The sequence below is a fragment of the Delphinus delphis genome, chromosome 3, assembly GCF_949987515.2.
Source record: "Delphinus delphis chromosome 3, mDelDel1.2, whole genome shotgun sequence".
Classification (NCBI taxonomy): domain Eukaryota; kingdom Metazoa; phylum Chordata; class Mammalia; order Artiodactyla; family Delphinidae; genus Delphinus; species Delphinus delphis.
Window position 1 is genome coordinate 29,145,106 of NC_082685.1, and position 19,270 is coordinate 29,164,375.

Consider the following 19,270-nt stretch of genomic DNA (forward strand, 5'->3'; position numbering starts at 1 on the left):
CCAACCATGGAATCAGGCACTCAACAAATGTTTGTTGAATGAGTCAATGACTGTTTCCCGTTCCTCACATGGCTGTTAGGGCTGAGGATGGGGGTGTTTAGGGCAGTGTTTGCTCCTTAGAATTCCTATTAGAATGGATTAGTTAGCCAACCCTTCTTCACTCTGCTGGGAATTGATTGACTACACAGCGTAGGAGCTTGGAGAGTAACTTGCTTACATGTAACTCCCTGCTTTGATAGCGAGGCATTTTGGGGCCATAATTAGCATCACAGAAACATGCACTCCAACCCTGGGCTGTGACTTGACAAACACTTGAACTGGAACACTGAATCAGAGGCCTGGCTGTGTGCTTTAAATTTACTACAGCGTACTTTTTTGGCATTACCCTTTATGTTTGGTTCCACTAATGAAATTGAAATATTTAATTTCACCGAAGTTCCACTGTAACTTAGCAATTAATGTACAATGATTTTAATGCACTACTTTCTTTTTAGCAAACAAACAAATTGGGAGGTTGTGTGTTCCGCTCGGCTTTAAATGACTAAAACGAGCCTCTCATCTTCCACGTGGGCAAATGTTGCTCGTGTGCCTCGGAACACGTTTAGATTTACAAAGTTTTCTGGAAACGCAGACACAGGAGGGTGAGCAGGCATGCACGCTTGAAATTTAGAGACCTTCAAAGTCATGGCTCTGAGCACCTCAGCCTGATGTGCTGGTTGAATCGGGTGCCCCCCAGGGGCCCGCAAATCTCAGACCCAAGAGACGGTGCTGGAGAAGTGTATCTGAGCAGCAGAATGATGCTGAGGTACCATGTCAGACCCACGTTCAGATCATCCAGTGGCTCCCGGGGCCCTTGGCAGAATAAGAAAAAGAAAAGAATAGAAAAAAAAAAAAGGCAGAGTATTCTGCCTCAACCGTCACCTTCCATGGAGCGCCTTCATTAGACAGAAGGAATCCACCACGGAATGCCTGCTTCAGATTTAAAAATATCCTGCTGAGACATGCTGGCAGTGCTTCATCCAGCCGCTGCAGAAACTTCTCAGGTGAGAAGAGAGCCACTGTTATTAGCACTACAGAGTTCTTTAAGGCCACCGGCCTCGTCCCATTAGGAGTTCCATCCATCTCTGGTGGCCTTTTCCTCCTGAAGCTGGGAATGTGCCACCTCCCGCCCCCAACCCCTTTCCATACAACCAGCTTGAGGGCCTCACATCAGGAGCGAATAATAAATTACAGACAGTCTTGCCTATTAAGCACTGAACGTTGTCCTCTCCCAACCCCCTCTAGTCTGCTACTCCTTCTGTGACTGTGACCGCTTCAAAAGCATGGACCTCAAATTTCCCCACTGTTTTGTTGACTCCAGGCTTTTTATTCAAGGGCCCGTCTGGCAGGAGGTGTCCTACAAACACATCAGCAATAGCAGATGGCAAATGCTAACAAAGAGGGGACAGAAAGGACAGAAATGATTTCCCCCTACATATTTGCATTTACCTGCTCCAGAGATGGCGCATTTGGGGTTCTATCCATTACTAAGTGTGAGCACACGTTACGCCTGTAATGACCTCATCATGTTTCGTGATTATGGCCTGCTGCCGCCGAACACTTGCAGACAACACTGTGAACTTGAAACTGGCACTCCAATCTCCCCGTGGCCTGTCAGTCATGAGAAGCGCATCTTTATGCCAGCAAGCCCCTCGCATGGAGTCTGACATGGCAATCTTCAGTAAATTACCCTGTCACTGACAATCTTGCAGTTATCTCGCAAACAATCAAGCAAGCAATCAAACTGTTCTGAATCGCCAGTTCAGGACCTGAGAGGCTGCCAATGTCTCCATTCAACAGGGGCATGAAAGCGGCACAGCCCCCCTACGACACTGGACGATTTATTTTTTTATTTATCCACCTCCTTATTTGTTTGTCTGCTTGGTTTTTTTCCTGGTGAGAGAGGTTTGCAGAGTCTTCGAAAAGGGCCCCATTCTGCCTCAGCGGTTATGGGAAAGTGACCCAGGCCTTCCTCAAGGGCTCACAGTGGTGCCCTGCAACTGCTTAATAAACATCCCCATTTACTCCACTCTGTGAGATGTGGCCGCCGCCTATCATCTAGGTGCTTTCTGTGAGAACGCACGCTAGTCGTAGCTCTGGCTGTGTTCCACACACGTACGTCATATGCTAATTGTAACGGCCACTTCAGAGAAATATGGACGTGCAGAAACTTTCTGGGAACGGTAGGTTAGGCATTCGTTGTCTTGCTTTTGATAAAGAAAATCAGAGAATCTTTCATAACAGTTCTGGCAACGTGACGCAGAAATCAGGTTAAGGCTACATTGAAGCCTTTGGATTGGAATTCCCAAGGTAAAAAGCCAAAAAATCTATACAGCGTCAGAGGTAAGAGCCTGGCCTGTGGAATCCTCTAAGCCCTGGCTGTGTGAGCTTAGAAAGATAATCAACCTGGCTGAAACTCAATTTCTTTGCCTTTAAAACTGAGTGATGGGCTTCCCTGGTGGCGTAGTGGTTGAGAGTCCGCCCGCCGATGCAGGGGACACGGGTTCGTGTCCCGGTCCGGGAAGATCCCACATGCCGCGGAGCGGCTGGGCCCATGCGTCATGGCCGCTGAGCCTGCGTGTCTGGAGCCTGTGCTCTGCAATGGGAGAGGCCGCAACAGTGAGAGGCCCGCATACCGCAAAAAAAACCAAAAAACAAAAAACAAAAAACTGAGTGACAACAATGCATATATCATAGGGTTATGTGATAGGGAGTTGACAGATATAGTATCAGTCTGGCATATAGTATGTGTTCAATGAACAGTAGGTATTACTATAACCAGAAACTCCCTGAAGTTTTCCACTTTTTCAATTTATAAAAACTGGACATAAAAATAAATGAAATGAATGTCCCCTGATTAGAGTCATTCACTGGTATGTGCTATAGGTAGGTTGCATCTTGGCAAGAATGCTATGTTTTCAAATAGTGATGAGATAATAATAATGGGTGGTAACAATAAATGCTATATATTGCACAGGATTTACATCTATTCTTGATTTAAATCCTCATGGTAACCTTACAAAGCAGAATCATATAACCCTTAAGCTGCAGACTCTGGATCAGGGTATCTGGGTTTGAATCTCAGATCAGTGATCACCAATCTGCTGACCTTGGACAATGAACTGCTCTGTGCCTCAGTTTCCTTATGAACAAAATGGAGAACATTAGAACATTGTTAATTGATAACATTAGAGGGTGCTGTTGGGAGGATGAAAGCAGTTATTATGTATTCAGGACTTGGAAGAGTGCCTGGTGTAGCAAGCACCCACTAAACTGTATATCACCCCCCGCATCACGGTATCACCCATCCTACAGAGTTGGAAACTGAGGCACAGAGAAGCCGAGTAAGTTAGCCAAGAGGCAGAGCAGCAGCTTTGGAGAAAAAGTAGGAAAAGGCAACCCATGAGATCACCACCCTTGTCGTCTTCATTATTGGAAGGAGGAGATGTTTCCTTCCCAAAGGGAGGCTGAAGACAGGGCAGTGGACACCCGTCAAGCTGGGAAAGTGTGAGCAGCCATGAGATTTAATCACTTCTGAAGGCCTGTCTGCTCCTACAGCTGGGGAAGTGTGTGGCTGTTTGAGATGAACATCTGAAAAGGAATCAACATGAGAAACAAGATGCCTGGGAATTCATTCCCTGCAAGGCAGGCTGCTGAGGACCATACTCTCTACCTGTGAGACTCAAAGCCCCTTTCAGCTGTTTACTGCTGGCACAAGGTTGCACTTCTGGGCGGCCTCTCCCGTTGCGGAGCACAGGCTCCGGACGCGCAGGCTCAGCGGCCATGGCTCACGGGCCCAGCCGCTCCGCGGCATGTGGGATCTTCCCCGACCGGGGCACGAACCCGCGTCCCCTGCATCGGCGGGCGGACTCTCAACCACTGCGCCACCAGGGAAGCCCTGTAAGACTTTTTAAGGAGCTCCTAAACAGTCAAGAGATTTAACCTCAAAGCCTTAATTGAACACCTACTAGCGATGCTACACTCGGGGGAAGGGGGTCACGGGTAAACAGAGAGGTTACAGTAGAGAAGCCACAGCAAACATCTGAATATTTCCGAGTTGGCTGAAACATGCACAGCTTTTCTGCCTCAGGAAGGCTGCCTGAGTCCATGCCTCACTCCTACACAGAAGCAAAGTCTCCAGGAAGGAGAGGAGGTTTATTTCATTTATTTCCTCTTTGATCTTCGTACACTGGGCAGCTTTGGGAGAATCCAGTTGGAAGCATTTGGGTCAGTTTTGGGTGCCTTTTGTTCCCTGCAGCTTGGTATGCAACTGACTCCCTCTACAACCTGCATGAGCTCTCCGGTTTCCTTGGGCAGTAAAGGCTTCAGAGGAAGATCCAAATTTACTTTTCTTAGTTTTATTTTGTGACAGGGTGGCACAAATCGACTCCCACAATTCACTGCAGGCGCCATGGATAGCGCTGCTAGCGTCTGCATGCAGCACTCGTTTGGGAACTAGGCAGCAGCTCAGATTTGAAAAATGAGCCCCACTTTTCCCAGACCATGGTTTGCTGAGAGGGGCTACCAACCACCAAATCTACCTTCCCCACTCAGTGGGTCAGGAGGCCGTAGGGTGGACCAGGTAAAACATGGGCTTTGGAGACTACATAGTCTTTCATGTACAGGATGCTCGAGAACAGGCAAAGTTCATGAATTACAGTAGAAAGTTAGAAATTGTGGTCACCTTAATGGGGAGGTATTAGCTGGAAAAGAATATAGGGGACTTTTCAGGTTCTGGGAATTTTCTAGATCTTCATCTTATTCACTTGGCTTCACTGGTGAATATGTCTATAAAAATTCATCAAGGTGTATATTTAAGTTTATGCACTTTATGTATTTGCTAACAGACTGACTTTAGGCAAGATAATCACCCTCTCTGTGCCCTGTTCCCCTTATGTACAAAGCAGGCATGATGGTGAGGATGAGGATGGGGATGGGGATGGGGATGGGGATGGGGATGGGGATGGGGATGATGGTGCTTCAAGGAGCACTGGGAGGACTAAAGAAGATAATCCACATAAGGTCCTGAGAACAGTTGTGAGCACCTAGTAACCTACTAAGTGTCTCAGTCATTTCTACTTCTTTTCTTCTTTGTGAGTCTTCTTGGCATCATATATGTCTGTTTCGCATCCAGAGTGAGGTACTTGCCAAATTGTCATTTTCCCAGGAAAAATACAGGGAGTTAAGGTGGTGAATGCAATATACCCTAGGGCTATACATATATATTTTAAATAAGTTTATTTATTTCTTTATTTTTGGCTGCGTTGGGTCTTCGTTGCTGTGTGCGGGCTTTCTCTAGTTGCGGCGAGCAGGGGCTACGCTTCGTTGCGGTGCGTGGGCTTCTCATTGCGGTGGCTTCTCTTGTTGCTGAGCACGGGCTCTAGGTGTGTGGGCTTCAGTAGTTGTGGCACGTGGGCTCAGTAGCTATGGCTTGTGGGCTCTATAGCGCAGGCTCAGTAGTTGTGGCGCACGGGCTGTGTTGCTCCGCGGCATGTGGGATCTTCCCGGACCAGGGATTGAACCTGTGTCCCCTGCATTGGCAGGCGGATTCTTTACCACTGCGCCACCAGGGAAGCCCCCCTAGGGCTATTTTGGAGATCGGTTAACAGTGGGGAGGTGGGGAAATCAATGAAGCAGTGGCGAGAAGGCAGGAGGCAACAAGCTGGGGCAAGAAGGGCAAGTCCTGCGCTGTCTGCTCTTTGTGATGGAAATGAAGAGGGAGCAGGGGGCGCTGGAGAGCACCCTTCTCGGAGGGCTGGCAAAAGCCAAAGGCTCCTGAATTTTAGCCAGCAGCATAAAGGGGTTCTTGAGTAAAGAAGAAATATGGCGACCATAGCATTTGTTTTGTCTCGGGAGTTATTTTGTTTTAAGGTGAGCTCCTGCAGGACCGTGAGGAAAGTGTGGGGGGCTCCTGGCTAATATTTTTCTGCCCGGCCCCTATCTATACAAACAATTTGAGTTTCCCAAATCAGCATACCAGCATTATTCTGGCAGCCTGATCTTACATAAGCTTGCAAAACATACACTCCTTCAGCCAGCAGGAGCAATCGCCTTGCCAATCTGCCCTCTAGAATTGAGGCTAGGCATTGGACCCTGAGATAGCTCAGAGATGCAAATCTTCCAACACCTTAGGGTATCTGGTCAACCCTACATGCATGGGGGTGGAGGTGAGGAGAGGCAGAGGGTCAGAGAGCACCCTGAAAGGGAGAAACAGGGCCCAGGGCTCATGGGGGTCCTAGTCCGGGTGAGGGTGCTCTTCCCAGACAGCATTGCTGATCCTGGCCAGTCCCTGCCACTGGAACAGCACTTAGAAAATTTTAAGGTGGGCACTCCGAAGCTCAGGGAACCACTGGGCTCCTATCCTAGTTAGACAAATAACATAATAATACAGGTTTTAGAGTCAGAATGGTCTGGTTTTAAAACCTGTTCTATCATTCATTAGCTATGTAAATTTGGCAAGTGATTGACCTCCTGTGACTCAGTGTTCCCAGCTATAGAATGGACTTAATAGCACCTACGTCACCAGAGAGCACGGAGATGCTACGACGGGCCCCGTGAAATGAGATGAAGGTACTGCACTTAACACAGAGGAAGAACTCAATAAAGGGAGGCTATTCTCAATGATACTTCCTGCTCTCCACCAGGGAAAGGCACTGTTCTATTTGCATTTTACCCAATGCCTGCTGACAAGTTGGAAGTGAGGGATAATTGAAAGTATTCTGGCTTGACGTAACTAAGAAGTGAAAGGAATGGGCAAGGCTGACTTGATTTAACCTGGCAATATGAGATTAGTTCTTCATTGCCGCTGTTAGGTCTCCCGCATTGCCAACCTTTTAAAGCAATAGATTGGCTGACAGTGTGCTCATTTGGAAGGTTTCACCTGCCATTAATACCCTGGCTGCCTGATGGACTGTCTTTCAGCAGGCATCTTGCCTCTCCCTCCACAGGGCAACCGCCATCCTTAAACATTGCAAGAAGTAAAATTGTATTTGCGCTCCTTCTGGAAGGCCTGTTGGAAGTTTTCCTCTTGCTTCTTGTCAACTCTTTTTGTCAGTCTGTGAATTCCAAGCCCCGGGATCCTTGCCCCCAAAGCACCTTCCAGCTTTTCCTATAACTTAGCAATGGAAGATCCATCGTGTCCAACCAGAGATCTGGCAGAGTGGAGGCCTCCCTGAGAGATGCTTTGCTGGCTTTCCTAGTCTTCAGGATGGATGTGGGAAAGAAAGCAAAGGCTTCCTAGGACAACCCAGGCACTGTTACTGAAGGCAGGGATATGATCCAGGTAAGACCTCTCTTTGATATGACTCTGGCTTTACCGCGAAGCTACTGGGGCATCTGGTCGACCCCACATGAATGGGGGTGGGGATAAAGGATGGTAGAAATTTTATGACAATGATCTTGAAGTGTGTGTCTAGTTGTTGTTTTTTTTTTTTTGAATGGTTCTTCATCAGAAATGAAACAAATGGACAAAAAACAAAACACTATTAACCAAACCCTTTAAAACCAATGCTTCTCAGATTCTAACCAGCATCAGAATCACCTGGGGAACTTGTTAAAATGTAGCTTCTAATTCTGTAGTCCTAGACTGGGGCTTGAGAGCCTGCATTTCTTAAAGGGTCCCAGGTGATGCTGACACCGGTGTTCTGAGCACCGTACTTCCATAAGTCAGGCACTAAACCACTACTGGTCAAGTTGTGCTCCCTGATTTCTTGTCCTGGAATCACCTCAGTGATGTTAAAACACTGATCCCGGTTGTCCCCCACACCTACTAAATTCCTGAGGGCGGAAACTAGGAATCTGCATTTTAATGAAAAGGCCCCAACGATTCCTCAGTTCACTAAAGCTTGAGACCCCCTGCTCTGAATTATTGAAACACCTCTCAGATATCCATAGCAGCACAACTGACCCTCAGGAATGAAACCAGCTTTTCCAAATTATGCCTCCTGTGGATGTTAATCGGGGTTCCCTGAAATAGAAATGGAGGTGGGACAGGAGGGTCTGTGGTCAAATGCAGTCTGGGAGATGCTGGTTAAACACAGTTAAACTGGTTTAATCACACCAGGAGTTCTCAGCGCCCTTGATGAGTGAATACGCATTAGGACTCTTTACTGTTGCAATGGCGTGTGCAGTACTTCCTGACCAAGGACCCCGTTTGGCTTGCAGCATCTCCCTGCAACAGTCTCCCTGCAATCAGCCTTACTGGTTGGGGAGCACTTCATGAGAACACAGAGCTCTAGGTTTGGGGGTTCTATCCCAGGAAGGACCAGCCAAACCTTCATCTATTCAACAGTCACAAGGGGCAGCCCCAGGCTTGACTGTCTCATAAAATGCAGGTTTTGGGCCGATCAGGCCCAATGCAAACCACGTCATCACTACTAGCACATCAGCTCAGAGCCTCTGTCCTTGGGCTCCCAGAGCCTCCCCCAAACCAATGCATTTCAGCATAGGGGTCCTGTGCTAGGTGACAGGATCCTGGGGGGGTCAGCACGACCATGAAGTGTTAATGGCAACCATGTCTTATGAGAGTCGATAGTTGGCATTTAGGAGAAAAGCTTACTAAGTGCCAGGCACCATGCTAAGTGCTTTACGTGCATCCTCTCACTAAATCACCACCAGAACTCTAGGCATCATTAGCCCTGCTGTTTACAGATGAAGAACCGCAGATATAGGGAGAGGTTAAATACCTCGCCTGAGACCGTGCAGCTTTTGAATGGCGGGGCTGGGTTCTGAACCCAGTTTGCTGCACTCCAACGTTAAATCCTACACGCAGCTGCCATGATAGGTCTGTTACCGTTAAACATTCCGAGCGGCCGATACACAGGAGCTGTTTGTTGTACCTGCCGCTAAGACATGCTTAGGGCCTGCACCAAGCTCTTTTAGTTAAGGCAGGACCACGTCAAACAGAAGAGGGACAATTTAAAGACATACTGAAGGGCGATTTATTTTTTGGAAAACTGGGACACAGAACGTTTTCGTTGCTCTCTGCCCCAGCTCCTGAGTTTACCAGCTTACACTTCTGACTTGGGTGGACCACCACAGGGCTGTCCCCCTCACCAGCAGCTTAAGCTCCTCTGTGCTTTCTCAGCCTGCATCATGCAACCTTATCCGGACACCATCCAGTAAGGCTCACAAGAACCCTTTGAGGAGGCTTCTGTGATCTCTACTTCGCAGATAAAGAAACTTAGGCTCAGAGAGGTTAAGGGCCTTGCCCACAATCACACAGCAAGTCAGTGATGCAGGAGTGATTCACCCCTAGTCTGTCCACCTCCAAAGCCTACACTCTTGGTTTCTACCCTCCATTCTTCATAGGAGGCTGTGAGTGATCACAGCCATATCAAGGTTCCCTGTGAATGTTGTAGAATGTGGGGAAGGAAAGGCCAAGCCTTCGGAAAACATTTTTTTTCTAGTTGCTGTTTCTTTTGGTCTCTCTCTCTCTCTCTCTCTCTCTCTCTTCCTTCTTCCCCACCCCCTCCCACTGCTGCTTCTCCACAACCCAGATACAGGCTCAAGGAATAATGATCTCACTTGATCAGAAAGTTTTCACCTTGGACATCCCTGACAGGCCTCTCTGGCACAGTCTCACCCTTGTTAGCCCAGGGCCATGTTTTTATCCCCAGGGGCTTTCTACCCTGCCTGCAGCTGTCTTCCCCCCTTTCCTGTTACAAAAAACCAGTGGCAACAGAGAGCAGGGGCCTCTGATCTCAGCCACTGATTTCCCCACATGCTCGCCCTTGCCCTGCTGTTTCTGGCCTCTCCCAGCCCAGTCTGCTCCACCCCACACGTCTGTTGACCTCATCAACCACCATTTCCAAGAGCCCACTGACAGGTCAGACAGAAGTGAGCCGATGGCCGGGGAGTCCAGGCCCGGCCGGGGGTGGCAGCCTGGTGGGGTGCCAGGCAGTGACCTGCTGGGCCCCTCAGAAAGGAAAGGGGCTGTCACCACCGACACCTCTGAGCAACAAGCCGGAACAGTGACTTTCCGCCTGAGGAGAGATCCCGTCTCTTGCGGGGGGGAGGTGGGAGGACCGGCCCCAAAGCTGAGAGAATTAGCAGCTTTGATGACCGTGTGAAGAATAGACAAATACCCACAGCCCTGCAACTGCGAGAAGGACCAGACTCAGCTATCTACAAACTTCCTGCTAGACTAGGGAAATCAGAAGTATGAATTTCCTAAACACGGCCATTACTACACTCCAGGCACTGTGCTGAACGCTCCCTAGAGATTTTCTCATTTAATCTTCACATCCCCTCTGCTGCGTCGGTACTAGGAGCTGGTATTGTATTGCCAGTTATGAAAACAGCATCTGGAGGTCGGCAACACATTGTCTGTGTGGCTTTGGGCTGGTTACTTTACCTCTCTGAGCCTCAGCTTCCTCATCGGTAAAATGGAAATAATAATCATATCAGCATAATAGAGCTGTTGTGAAAGACTAAATAAGCTTTATGCAAAAGCATTCAGCGGAGAGTAACCATCTGTTTACTCTGGCTTCCTCACTATTCCACATCTGGCCAAGCAAGCCATCGTGTGGGACGTCTGGGCTCACTCAACAGCCATCCCTGGCCGCCCCTGCCTTTCCTCCTGTCTTGGAGGAGGGAGCTTGCCTACCTACTGCCATCAGCCCACAGGAAGCCGATACACTGGGTGAGCAAAGTCGGCTACAGAGGTGAAAAGCAGCAGAATCACGTGTTCACGTCTTAGTGAAACAAACAGTGTATCTTACATTTGGATTTTCTTGGCATTGAGAAAATGGTGTCAGTGATATACAGTGACTTGGGGGTCACTGTCTGTATGCATGTTTCTTTCATCCTAAAATAATCTACTGAATAAATGACAACTGCTTTTTATCCTAGATACTTCTCATTAAAGCTTTCATTCTTCAATTCACTTAATAAGGAATTGACCAAGACAGACAGGGACCCTGAGGTTGTGGGTCTAGATTCGAGAGGGGACACAATGAACAAATAAATGTATAATAGACTTTGCAAGAGTGATAGTGCTTTGAAGAAAAGTAAAGCAGGGCAAAGGGTTGGAGAGGGTTGGAGGGGAGCCAGGGATGGCATCTCTGAAGAAGTCATGTTTGGGTAGAAACCTAAATGAAATGAGGAAACAAGTCACGGAAACATCTGAGGGAAAAGCATTCTGGGCAGAGGGAACAGCAGGTGCAAATGGCCAGGGTTGGGCTGTATTTTGTGAGCTATGGGGAGAACAGGATGGTGGATGCTGGCCCAGTGGAGGGAGAGGAATAGAAGGACAAAATGAGATCAGATGGAAGCGGGCACCTGCTGATGCAAAGCAATGGCCAACGTTGCACCTGGGCGCCACGCTACAGGAGATGAGACGCCCTGGGAAAATACCAGAAGAGGCGTGATATGACCTGACTCTTAAAAGAATTCTTCTGAGGGCTCTGTGTGGGATAGACTGGCAGCTGCAGGAACAGTAGCCCAGCCTAGCAAAGCTGGTGGCATGATCTGGGTGGAGGTGGGAAGACATTAAGAAACCAGGGCCTTCATAATTAAGAATAGAGATTGGAGGGGCCAGACAGGGGTGCGTCCACAGATGTGTGCGGCAACACGCAGGGACAAACGTGGCAGGAGAGAGAGCCAGGGAACCTGCCACAGAGATGTGAGCCCAGGGATGTCTGCAGCGTCCATATGCCAATCAAGTCGCCACTGCCTTGAGAAGCAGAGCATCTGGGCTTGTTTCCCCATCAGGCAGCCCAGGGCCACCACGCCTGGAGACATCACTCACTGCAGGCTCTCGAGCTCCCCTCTAAAGGGGACATACTGTGCCAAGTCAGTGATTCTCAAAGTGTCAGCATCATCTGGGTATTCGCTAGAAATGCACGTCAGCGGGCCCCATACCAGACCTATCGGACGAGAAACTGGGGGAGAGGCTCATGCCTTCCGGTGACTCTGATGCCCACTGACCTACCAGAAGCACTGTGCTAAGTGTTTTGCACGTATAAACTCATCTGTGCCTCACAGTGTCCTATAAGGTAGGAACCGTCATTAGCCCCACTTTACGGAGGACAAAACTGAGGCTCAGAGAGAGGGAGAGAGAATGACTTGCTTCGGCTCACACTGTGGAGCAGTGGAGGGGCCAGGATGTGAACCAAAGCTTCCTGACCCCAAAGCCTCGTTACCACCCTGCCAGGCTGCTTCCTCCTGCCACGGGCAATGAGGAAACATAAGGAAAGGCCCTCCTTTCTTCCCTGCTCTGAGCATGTGTGTTCAGGAATAATCCAAGTAGACACATCAGTTTGAAGGAAGAGGGGTCGTTGAGATTTTGGGGACCAAGATGCTAAGTGGAGGGAGGTAAAGCCAATATTTGGGGTAAAGTGCACTCTGCCCAGCCTGGCACACACGACCTGTCTCTGTCTGTCCAGACCTGCTTCCCCAACCTCTCCCTCCTCCACTCTGCACACCCTGAGCCTTCTCAGATGTCCCCACATGTGCTCTGCTGCCTCTGGCCTCTGTGCCTTTGCCATTTTCTTTGCCCACAATGCCCTTCTCTCTTGCCTAATCTAATTCCTCTGTAGCTTTCAAAATTCAAGCTTTACCGGCTCTGGAAGCCTTCAATGTCCCTCTGCTGGTCTGCCATCACCCCTTGGCCTTATGTCTATCATGGACACTTAGGATATAGCTTTGCAGTGACTGGTTTCACGTATGCCTCACCGCCCCCATGAGACTGTGGATTCTTTGTGGGTTCTGTGTCTCGTACATTCCTGCAGAGGAGAGGCTCGGTGTATATTTGTTGAATGACTAAATGATTTGGGGGGTTCTGTCCAAGACTGTGGCTTGTTTGTGGGGGAGGTGTTTGCCATCATCACCATCAATGAGAAGAGGTCTGTGCAGGGCAGGGACGGGAGCTGGTGAGGGAGGCCCACCTGGGGTGCAAAATTAAAGAAGGCGCTCACTCTCAGGTGTGAGGTTCCTCCGTTCATCCTAGTGGGTCTCAGATAGATCTTGGCTCAAACCAGCAATGCCAGGCACCTGTTCTCTGAATGGTGACCGGGTCCCTTTGGGGGAAGCATGTACTGGATTTAAAGCCAGGAAACTAAGCCTCTGGCTCCTATCTGCCCCACCCTCCTACGTGGCCTTGAAGAAGTTACTTTCCCTCGCTGGGTTTTGCAGCTGCTGAAGACTGTATATTTCAGCCTTTCTGTATCTGACATTCCTGGGCTCCATGATCTCCTTATCTCATGAAGACATAGCGTCCCTCAGTGCGTGGCCCTACCCATAGGTACTGCTGGTAGTACTGGCTGGGAAGATCAAGGATGAAATACCTTGAGGATTGAAAAGGGAGGGAATTCCCTGGAAGAGGCTTGGATTTTGCTGTGTGTGGAGAGATACGGAAGCACTGGGCACAGAGCTTTGGGGGACACCTTGCAGTTTTCTTTGGATTCACATTTGGCCGCATAATTCTGGCCCCTCTCCAATCCCCCAGAGCTCGTGGCTGAGAAGATGGAAAGTCAAAGAAAAGAGCACAGGCTTTGGGGCAGCTGTTCTCGCTGCAGTGTGGAGAACGCCTAGCTATTTAAAGTCCAACTGCTCCACTTTCCCCCGCTGCCCGCCCCCGCCGTCGGCATTCCATTGCAGAAGTACTTTGTGGCAAAAATGCACTCCAGATCCAAAACGGGGAGTGGGGGGAAGCTAACACCAAGGCTATTTTTCAGAATGCTGCAGAATTCGTGCTGCTGAGGGGCTGAGGGTGTTAAGGAGGTCTGCCCTGCTCTGATCCCGGACACGAAACTCAGGTGCTGCGAGGGGCCTGCAAGGAGGGCTCTTAACCTGCTTCCTGAACCCTGACTTGGCTACATTCTAGCTGGGGGACCTGGGTAAGCCACTTCACTTCTCCGGCCCTTAGTTTCTGCTTCTATGTAAAGGATAATAAGAGGCTCTCAGGGCTCTCATGGGCTATTGCCATGATTTATTTGGGCAGTTTGGTAACGTCTGAGCACCGGCCTGGCCTCTAATAAGTGCTCCATGCATCGGGCCTTTGACATCGAACCAAAGGACACTCCCTGTGTTGGTACCGTCCAGCTCCTCCGGTACGTTCCTGGGAGATGCTAGTGTGTACATCCGATTTGTCAGCCCTGGCATGACTGACATTTTGGGCTGGACCATTCTTTGTGGTGAGGCTGTCCTGTGCACACAGGACGTTTAGCGGCATCCCTGGCCTCCACCCACTAGATGCCGGCAGCACCGCCTCTCTTTCTCCTTGTTGTGACTCATAAAATGTCAGACACTGACAATGTCCCCCGGACAGCAAGGTCATCCTTTGTAGGGAGCAACTGGTCTGGACTGAGGGGAGGACTGTGGGAGCCACAGAGCTAATCATGGCACCGAGGCCCTTGAACCTTCATTCAGATGCTGGTCACAGAAGCCAAGAGGGTAATCTCTGCCATCTAGATGGCTTCTCTGGCCAAGGCAAAAAGAGAGGAAGCCAACAGAATGATACAAATGTTACCTCTCTGCCACCAGTTAAACCTGTGTTTTGATCCTTTAATTCCCTCAAATAAGTCCTCAGTGATTTAAATTATTAACTCTTTTTTGCAGATTATGCATTTTAATTACAATTTTATGATGAATATTTGATTTGTTATCTAATCAGGGAAAAATATATAATCCCTTAAGAGACACTTAATAACCATTTAAACTATTAAAGATTTGATTCGAAAAGACTGAAGGTGCTATGTTAGGTAAACTCACGAACGACGAATTCCACGGTCAAATAAATTTACTGTGAAAGGGGAAAGTTTCTTACTATGGGAGAGTTTTACCTTGGAGGTGATTTTTCCGAAGACCTTTTTGCGACAGCACACATTCTGTACTTATTTGAACCTCCTTCAAAAACAACTTCCAAATTTCATTAGTGTTGTAGAAGAAATGTGATGCTGGCTTTCAGGTAGAAAAGCAGTATGTTGTAGTGGTTAGCGGAAAGGCCTGTTTTGAATATGACCTTCTTGCGGTACCTTATCTGGGAAATGGAAAAACTATGAAGAGGTAGACTCATAGACCTTGCACTTCTGGTGTGAAGAAACAGATGACATAGAAGAAAGCAGGGGTAATTTAGGGGCGTGACCTTTGCTGTGAAGGAAACAACAGAGGGTGATGGGAGAGAGAGGTGAAACTTCCAGGTCAAGATAGGCCTCTTTGGGGCCTTTGAGCTGAGACCTAAGAATGAGTAGAAGAAGCCAGTCGTGCAAAATGCCCAGGTCAGAGTATTGCTGGCCCTGGACCAGCAAAGCCTCTTAGGGAGGATGAAGCTTAGCTTGTACAAGGATGGGAAGGCTGGCCAGAGTGGATGAAGCAGAGCTGCTACAGAGGCTGTCGGGGACACAGTGAGAGAGAAGGCGGGGACCCATCCTAGCAGGCCCTCTAGGCCAAGGTGAAACCTTTGATTTTGATTCTAGCTACAGGAGAGGCCCTTAGAGGGCACGACATCATCTGACTTACAATGTAAAACTAGCCCTCTGGCTGCTGTGTGGAGGCACGGAGGACATGGGCAAGAGGAGCAGCAGAGAGATACCGCTGGTTGCCTGTTCCCGTGATCGAGGTGGCTCTGAAGCCCAGCACAGCGCTCTTGGAATCTTACTGAGGATAGTTTTTTTTTTTTTTTTTTTGCGGTACGCGGGCCTCTCACTGTTGTGGCCTCTCCCGTTGCGGAGCACAGGCTCCGGACGCGCAGGCCCAGCGGCCATGGCTCACGGCCCCAGCCGCTCCGCGGCATGTGGGATCTTCCCGGACCGGGGCACGAACCCGTGTCCCCTGCATCGGCAGGCGGACTCTCAACCACTGTGCCACCAGGGAAGCCCGAGGATAGCTTTTATATGCAATGGAGAATGGATTCTATCTTTTTTTTTAACCTCAATAGAATAAAAGAAAACTGAACCCCCAATTCTCAGTCTCCTAAACAGAAGATTCTCTAATCCAATGCGCCTAGGAAATCAAAGATCTTATTTCAACTGGAAGATCCTGAATAATAATAACAGCCCCCTGTCGCCATGTGGTCCTCTAGGAGTTCAGTTGCAGCTAGTTCTGCTTCCCTCCCAAAGAAGAGAGCCCCAGTGCCTGGCCAGGTGGCAGTGGCCTCTAGGTCAAGTTTTCCTTCTAAGCATTAGATATATTCCTTTCCTCTCTGGGAGCTAATCATTTATGGCTCCAGTTACATTTCCCACAAGGTCTTTGGACTGCAAGGGGAATCCTTATCCAACCCAATTAATAGAGCAATGTTGCACTTTTAAGCTGTCCCCCACCCAACCCATCCATCAACATGATTTGCACACATTAATCAAGGCATTTACAATGGGTTCACCAAGCTTTCCCTCTCACTAGATGAAGAAATGGGACTATTTGGACCTGTGAACCATAACTCTTGCAGAGTCCCTGAAGTCCCGAGCTTGGCTCTGCTAAACGCACAGACAAGGTGAGTTATTAATTACCAATTGAGATAAATGCCGGGAGAGCATCCCTGAATCATGTCAAGCCAATTTGGATGGTTATGGGATGGGGAGAGAGGGGGAGGCAATGGTCGGTGAGGAGTGGGTTTCGTCTGTTCCAAGTGCTTTTGGACAGACTCCAGTGTTATTTCTCCTCATTTAGACCTGGCTGGAGTGCCCTGAGCTCAGGCCAGCATCCACATCTCTTAACCCAAGGCAGCCTCCTTTGGAGCAAAACAAGGAATCAAGCTTCACAGATGAAGGTGGGCTGGGAAATTCCGTTCTGAAGAGCAGCCTGACTGAAGTCCTTAATTTAGAGAGAGAAATGCCGATGATGCTGGTGGATGGAACACCCCCTACCAGGGGCTCCTGATCACACAGATCGTGGAATTGAGGGAGACAAGGAGAAAGGCTGAAGACCCTGGGCTTTAGGATTGCGACGGGCTTTCTTTCCTGTCCTGCAGCCAACACCCATGCTCCGGGACAGTCCCTTCCTACCCCGTCTGCCCTCACACACTGGATTGTAATAATAATACCACCATGTTTATACATCTTGTCTTTTCAGATGGATTCAGTGAGCTCTCTTTGCGGACGCTTTGTGTCATGTCTGTCTTCGTATTTCCAAAGGCCTAATGTTACTAATGTCTAACATTTAGTAAACCCTCAACGAATGTTTGTTAAAACATGAATGAATGGCTGATGGATGGACAGATGGATGGATGGAGTCACACCCTAATGACAGAGAGTTAAAGGATTTTAAAATTTTGAGACAAACATTGGCCACCTCTCCAGCCAGGAATGGAGAGCACTTCTAAAACATACTGAAGTTATTTGCTCAGAAACTAAACAGGAAAATGTGTTTATATTTTTCCAATTACTTCTTTCTACTTGAAGTAAAATTCCCCTTTCTTCACTTCACTCCTCTTGTGTTCTGGAAATTCTAGGGGTAGAGGTCTGGGAATAGGCACCATGACATTGGGCTGGGTCAGCCCACCCAGGGGAAACCATCATTTGAACTAGTTTTTCTCCAAATGTGGTCAGCAGACCACTTGTGTCAGAATCCTCTGGAGTGCTTGATAAAAATGCAGATTCCTAGATTCCATATCTGACTTAATGAATCAGAATCTCAAAGGCCTACAAATCTCAATTTTAAACAAGCTCTCCAGTGTGGCCACGCAACACTGAAGTCTGATGAGCCCTGGTTAGAATCTCAGTGGTTCTGAGATTCTGTGGGAAAAGTATGGGTTAGGCGCCATCTCTGTGGATTCAGCATCCAATTCTAGACAATAACAACAACAATACTAACAACAGTAAAGCTAGCAACGGCCAGCACAGGAGGGTATCCTATGAGCCAGGCACCTTGTAAAACATATCACACACATTTTCTCAGTGAAACTTCACCCCTGTTCACGGAGGTGGCATTGCCACGCCAGTTTTACAGACGACAAAACTGAGACTTTGAGGGGTAAACTGACGTGCAGAAGTGGGCTACAGAGCCTGAGCCCCGAGCCCAGGCTCTTAACTATATGATGCTACAGTGTCACCTATTCAGCAATCAGGGAAGTGACATGAGAAGGAGCAAAGCATCTAACTTTCAGAGCTGTGTTAGAACAGAGGGAAACAAAGACAACTCCCCAGTGTGGCCAGGAAGGACATGGGGCATGGCGATCGTGGATAAGCTCAGCTTCCGAAGGGCCATCTCCCACCCCTCCACCTCCGGGCCTCTGCCAACAGACTGGAGACAGCATCTGATAGGATTCCATGGGAGCTTCAGCCGGGCTCCCAGGCTGGCTCACAAGGATGGGAGCCTTGGGCTTCTATAGACAGAGGGCTGGGGCTCCTGACGCCAAGTTCTGGGTGATAAAAGGGTGGAGGGAAGGAATAAGGACTGTCTTTCCAGGCCAGAGAGCCTACCAACGCCTCCCCACCTCGAGGTTTCCACCCTTTCTCCTACCCCTGGCTGTGATGAACTAAATCTCACACCTGTCGTGGTGGTGATAATGAAATATTATCCGCCTGTCACTTGATCTACATGTTGTGTGTATTCTCAGACTTTAATGAGCTCGTATTTGTCTTCTGTAGCAAAAATATTTCTTTGAGTCTCTCCTTTTTCAAATTGGGGTGAGCAGTTCAAGTAAAGATCTCTCACTATTAAAAAGACAGTCTTGCTCCCCGGCACGTCTGTCCGAACCGTTTCTACTACTTCGCAGGGGCCGTGGTAGGTGAAGTTTGTCCCTTCAGAAGCAGCCAATGCTTCCTGAGTTTAAGTTGGTGGTCATATGGCTGGGGGTGTTGGCAGAATTTGAAAGCCATGGGAGTAAGAAGGTAGGAATCCACAAATTGTTTGGGGGGGATATTTTTTCAACAGGGTTGCTCGTCTAAGTACCAGAAGATCCAGAAAGTAGTTCAGTGAAAAATCTCCCAAGTTTCCCAAGGAAGGTACTTAGTACCATTCTAGATGCATCGGAGAGAAGTTCATTCATTCCACATCATGGCTGGCTTAGGTCAGTGGCTCTCAAAGAGAACCGGCATCGGCATCCTCTGGAAATTTACAAGAGATACAAATTCTTGCATCCTACCCGAGACCTACGGAATCAACCGGGATAGCGTTTAGCAATCTGTGTGTAATCAAGCCCTCCAGGTGGTTTTGCCGTAAGCTAACATTTTGGAACTACCAGCGTCTGTAGGCATTAGAGCTTCTTTCTCTCATGGAGGAACTCAGGTTGAAAAAGGCTGTTATGGGCTTCGAATATCTATATCCATATTTATATCTATATTTATATCAGTTT

General features: G+C 48.5%; 1 protein-coding gene and 1 long non-coding RNA gene across 2 annotated transcripts in view; one reads left to right on the plus strand and one right to left on the minus strand.

Moving 5' to 3' along the window:
* LOC132423081 (teneurin-2) overlaps positions 1-19,270 on the minus strand; it is a 713,011-nt gene that overhangs the window by 103,111 nt on the left and 590,630 nt on the right. The gene's annotated exons all lie outside the window — the stretch shown is intronic.
* Positions 13,717-16,870, plus strand: LOC132421963 (uncharacterized). The gene is made up of 3 exons (XR_009518794.1): positions 13,717-13,877; positions 16,378-16,468; positions 16,645-16,870. It is a non-coding gene; the product is annotated as an uncharacterized lncRNA (long non-coding RNA).